The sequence below is a fragment of the Diplotaxodon limnothrissa genome, linkage group LG10 (assembly GCF_057381915.1).
Source record: "Diplotaxodon limnothrissa isolate DT_005_m linkage group LG10, D_limnothrissa_male_GT1.1, whole genome shotgun sequence".
In the NCBI taxonomy this organism is placed as follows: domain Eukaryota; kingdom Metazoa; phylum Chordata; class Actinopteri; order Cichliformes; family Cichlidae; genus Diplotaxodon; species Diplotaxodon limnothrissa.
This window is the reverse complement of record NC_140605.1, coordinates 26,784,296-26,790,295: the sequence shown is the minus strand read 5'-3', so window position 1 is coordinate 26,790,295 and position 6,000 is coordinate 26,784,296.

Sequence of the window (6,000 nt, the reverse complement as noted above, 5' to 3'; positions counted from 1 at the left end):
GATTACTGTGTTTCTCACATTGTAAGTCAGACTATGACTTTTGCTTGAAACCACAGACTTAGCGACGTGTGAATTTCTAGCCACCTTCCGCTCGGACCACCATATATATTGCACAGATTAGCATGAACATTCATGTGTTTTTAGCTGCATAAATGTCCATCTTATTGTTTTAAGAACTACAGCCACAATCTTTTTTTTTAAGCTTAGCTTTTCCCTTGTCACTATGTAAAATATTTTCTAATGGATCAATTTATTATCTCTGTATTTATTTATATCTGTCCTGTATTGCACAATAACGCCTTAAAAATATTACAAGAACGTCAGGCGCCTTGGACACAAAATATAAAGAAACTTTTGCACAGCACTCTACATGTGATTCACCAAAACCAACACAGCTTTGTGTCTTTATAAACTTTTTAATCTTCACTTTCAACATAAAGTTTTGATGCAAAGCATGTGTTTAAACTGCAAAGAATACCAATATGTCAGATGGCATGTATTAAGCTGTAGAGACTCTCGTCTTTGCCCACTCTCTTCTTCTTCTTCCCCTCTTCTCCCTCCCTCCCTCTCTGCTTCTCTGCTCTCTCTCCCTTTCAGCTCTGTGTTTTGGAAGCAACGTTCCCCCTGCATCACAAAGCCCATATTCTCAGCTCGTTCCATTGTGTTGCAAACATCGCAGGTAATGATTAACAAAAATACACAACAATGAAAGCTTCAGCAGTCTACGAGTGTGGGAGTTAGTGAGAGGAGCTGACCTGTACTGAAGCCGCAAGCCGACAGTTCTGTATGATTTAGTCCTTTGTTTAGTTGAAGACTATGTGAAATGAAAAACGAAATCCTCTCTATGTGGTTCACATCTATTGTGTTTCTAGCTTTATATTCAAGGCTCTTTTTGAAGACACTAAGCAAATAGAAAACCTACATGGCAGTCACCTATGACAACACCTATGGGAGATTTCAGAATGACAGCACTCTACTACCATCGTGAAACAAGTCAACATATTTGCCATTTCAACAGTTTAAAGACTTCAAAATATGAAGAAGTTCTTATGAAATGTTCTAAAAGAAAAGAAAGCATCAATGTGTTTTTCTCCACTGTAAACACACACTTTATACTTTGAGCCTTCAGTGACCAGATATGTGGGCGAATCTTTTTATCCTTTGAGTCAACACTTTTTCAGCCTCTGGCTTCTTGCTCCACTTTTCCTCAAAACAGCAACTTTTAACCTGAAATTATGATCCAGCCTTTAATTTGAATGCAGGGCCTAGAAGTAAAAGATATGCTTTTCAACTTAAAGAGGCAGTTCACTCCAGAGTCAAATACATGGTTTTTCAACGGGCATGTAGAAGAAGGAAACATGCAGCTACCAATTATTACACCTCATTAATGTTTACATCTTGGCACTGTAAAGTCTCATCACTGTGATGCGTTTGGTGGGTATCGTTTTGTGGAAATGCTCACAACAAAATTTGTGGATTCTTCTTTTCCTTGGGTAGCTATGCTATGATTTCTTTTGACCTTTTAAAATGTATTTTTGGTAAGTGGCATCTAATCCCAGTTATATTCAAAAGAAGGCAAACATTTTTCATCTCTAAAGCTGACCATTTCACTCAAAACAATTGAAATGGGTAAACGCCACTGCAAGGAAAAATATGTAAATTTGATTTTAAGGTTAACTATCTTTTTAAGAGTGTCGTTTTTTAAGAGAAGCATCAGTTAAATAGTCCAAAATTTAAATCTAAATGGGACCTGATGTTCCTATGATGAGTCCCTTTTGGGTGAAACAGCCTAATGAGCCACCAGCCACACCTAGCACATTCCTCCTGACCTCTATTCCACCTCACTTTCCCTCCATACACGCATGCACCCTCCTAACTTAACCTCACCCAAGTGATTAGCATTCACCCCAACATGGCCCCTCCTCCTTTCCAATCTGTTATCAGTTGTCAGGCACCAACCAGCTCTGGTATTAACATCTTCAGGCAACAGGCTATCAAAGTTATCTGAACCTGGAGGCTCCATGAGAGTCGGGAGGGATCTGCTGTATCACTGATGTCATCAGATAAAGAGGTGGTATGGAAGGTCAGGTTCCTTGTGTAGGGGGATGGAGTCCTTATCTGAGGTATCCAATTCTATCAGCTGATGAGTATTCGCATACTAAAAACTCAGAGTAATGTGTTACATTACATTTGTTTATGTCTAGAAATTAAAGTAGACATAAACAATTGAATATGATGCTAAGTGCAAAGTTGTCCTGAGAGGACATGCGTGCATTGTAGTCAGATGTTTACATATACTCAATATGGTCATGAATGTCCTGGTAACTTTGTCTTTTAAAGATTTCTTTGAGCTGTTATTTTCCCTGGGTAGAATGATTGCACAGCATACTTCTTTAATGACTTTAAAAATAAGAATTGGGTGTAGAAGTTTGAATTTATTTTGGGTTTTCTCTGCACACGACCTTTCAAATGTATACATACAGGCTCAATACATCCATACACTCACTTAAATCGTTTATGGCGATGAAGGTTTTACAGTGTCATTTAACTTGACAATGCCAAGGGCTATTAAATTCTCATTAGTGATCATAATTGACTACAACTAGCAGTTTTTCTTTGTCATTATAAAGGGGGCTTGTTTGAAAGCACTCAATGTATTGACCAATACTCAGAACAATGGGAAAGTCCAACGAACTCAGTAAAAATGTAAGAAGGAGAACTGTAGATTAAGATAAGTGGGGAAGGTCTCGTGGAGCCATTTCTAAACAACTGCAGATCCCAAGTTCATCTGTTCAAACAATTGTACGTAAGTACAAGCCATTTTGTCAAGGTCTGGAAGGAGACCCAAACTGTCATCCTCAGATGAGAAATTAGTTAAGATCTTCAAGAACAACCCAGGAACAACAAAGGCTCAAACCTTGAACTGGAAACTGCTGGAACACCAATGCCCGCGTCCACAGTGAAGCCAGTTTTACATCGCATGGACTGTGAGGGACTACGATGAAGCAGCCCTGCTTCAGAGTCTACACACAACAAATATTGAACTATTTGGCCACAATGACCCTAAAATGATACAAAGAAAACCCCACAATCAGATGACCCCCTATGAGCAAGCAGAAACCTTCAGCAGAACCAGGCTCAGGGGAGGGCAGCCATCTGCTGTGACCGGCTGAGGAGGTGAGGAAGACAGAACTAAAGATACACTAATTAAAAATTAAATGCAAAGTGTTCAGTTTACTTAAATTTAGAAATAGGAAATCAGAGGTCATCCAGTTCTTTGTGCTTAAGACATCCCTACAGTTTAACTAATTGGTGTGTGTCATTTGACTTGTGTTGCGTATCATCTGCATAGAAGATGCATAGCATGTATAATGTAAACAGAGTTGTTCCTAGCACATAACCCTGTGGAACTCCATAATTAATCAAAGTGTGTGAAGAGAACTCTGCATTTACATGAGCAAAACTGTGTCTATTAGATATTATTCAAATCCCTTCAGCACAGTACCTTTAATAACTACAGCATACTCTAATCTCTGTAGTACAAAATTATGGTCAACAGTACTGAGCACTGCAGTGAGAGCAGGACAAGCACAGAGATGCAGTGTGGGATCATTTTGACAGAGAACAGAACAAAACCAGCCAACATCCAGAGTAAAGTTGTGCATGCCCTTGGAGAACCCCAGAGGACCATTCCCTAAAACTGCTTAAAGAAATTGCTAGAAAGTTTGCCTAAGAGAGTTCAATCTGTGATGAAGAATAATGGTGGTCATACCAAATACTGACTTTAAAGCTTCAGTTTTCAAGTATGAAGAAATACAAGTTGGCTTAAGACACAATACGTAAAATATAACAATTACAAAAGATTATATCTTTCTTTGGAAACTGCAGGTCACAGATATTTTAATTCTTGTAGTGGAAGTGGAAAAGACCCACAAACTCAAAGGTCACATGTATTGTAAATAACATCCACAATCACTGACCTAATTATATAGCACATTTTAAATGGTTGGAATAATCATATAAGCATAATAAATATTCCAATTAAAATCTAAATGGTGCCTCTTATTTTGACCTGAACCACTGTAATTTTGACTGTAGAACAGCCAACTGAGAGAGAACTTAAATTCCTTTTAAATGACTTTTAGTGTAAATAGAATACATGTGGCTGAAATGTTTGGTCTGTGTACTGCTGGCAGTCTTATTTATAATTTAACAGTCCTCAATTCTTTTGCCACAAATTCTCTTTCTTCTGTGGGGGACACTGATAACTGTGCTGTGTTCAAAGTGAAGCAGCTCGGCCAAGCAAACGGACGTTAGCTCCTCCAAACTCGGTGCATTTGCTTAAAGCGTCTAAGTTAGGGGCGTGTCAATGGGTTTCATTGTAAGAACTGTGTGGTGAGTGTGTGAAGCAATTGAAGTGGCAGCAATACCAACTGTATCTCATTAGCACAACAACAAGGAGCATTATCATTAACGCTGCTATTCCCTCCCAAAACACAGGTATCACAGGCCTAAACACACACATACACACCTCACTTTCTGACCCCAGATCAAGCCAAACTTGGAGGGCGACCTCGAATTAATCATTTGTGGGATCTGGGCTGTGCTGCTGTACTTTGCAAGCTAACAGTTACACAAACAAAGTTGTGTTTCCTCTACCTCAGAGAACATTATATTGGCTTTTATTTGTTATCTCAAGGTCTACCTTCATGATCTTGCATGATCCCTTCTTATCCTATCACATCTTTACACTTAGATTTAAAGATTTATGTCATGCCGACTTGCTACTGGTTCACAAAAACCAAACAAGGTGCCCCAAACTTCCCACCCAGTGTACCCGTGTAAACTGATTTATCTCCCCACACACGCACACACACATTTTGAGGCTGTCCCACCAGTTGACCACATAGTTGGCATTAGCACAGCTCTTATCTGCTTTATGACTTCCACACTAGCTCGTTTATTTGTGTACTTTGCCTTTCGCTGTAAAGCTGAGTCTGACCTGACGTAGCAGCATGCAGTGTCAAAGGTCAAATCTGGAATTTATTTCAACACATAAATTTCAGCTAAACACGCTCATATTTGGGCCACTGGAAGAGTTTGACCTGCGAATAAAAGTAAACGGAGTGTGCTGCTTGATCCTTTCCTTGTGTTTGTGATTTATTTGGATCTCATATTTTGAAGGTGGCAGAGCTTTCTTGGAGGCACAGCTAAAGTCTTAGATTTCTTTAATCATCCTGCTGGCTGAAGCAGGTATCATGTAACCATGTTTGAATCGGGCCAGGACCTTCGCAGCTTGCGATTGCCCCCTTATTCTTTTGCCCTTCCTGTCTTTCTTCACAATAAAAACTGTGCAGCAGAGGAAAAAAAAAAAACAGTAATTCTAAAGGATTTCTCCGAGGCTGAAATGAATTTATTGGTGGAGTTTAAGTGCTTTGGGGATTTATAGGATAACAGGTTAGCTAGCTTGCAAGTCTGATCATGCAAAACCAGTTATGATAAATGTACAGCATATTGTGATAAGACATAACTGAGTTTTGAAGGCTCTTCCTTGAGTTTTTCATGTTCCGCAAGGTTAAAAATATGCAGACAGCTGAACTTTGCTCCCATATGTATTATCCAAAGCCATGGGGTCTAATCTGCTGCTGATCCAGTCCTTCCATCAAATTTTACTTACTGGCTCATAGTTGAAATTCCAGATTTAACACATAAGGGTAGGATAGGGTATGGCTGTTGCATGACATCCAAAATGGCAAGGGTTAGTGACAGGGCTAGGCTTTTCTTACTCCAGAACATATTGTGTACAATGGTGTGTGAAAAGCAAAAAATGCACTGTGATTACACACAAAATTACTCCTAGAAATTGATGTTATTAGCATACACCTTATTTTTCTCCACTAGGTTAAAGGATTGTTTTAACTGCTTTCTGTAAAGCATGTTGGTCAGCATCTGATATATTTAATAAACTGGCCAAAAGAAACTAAAACAAATCGGAATGGG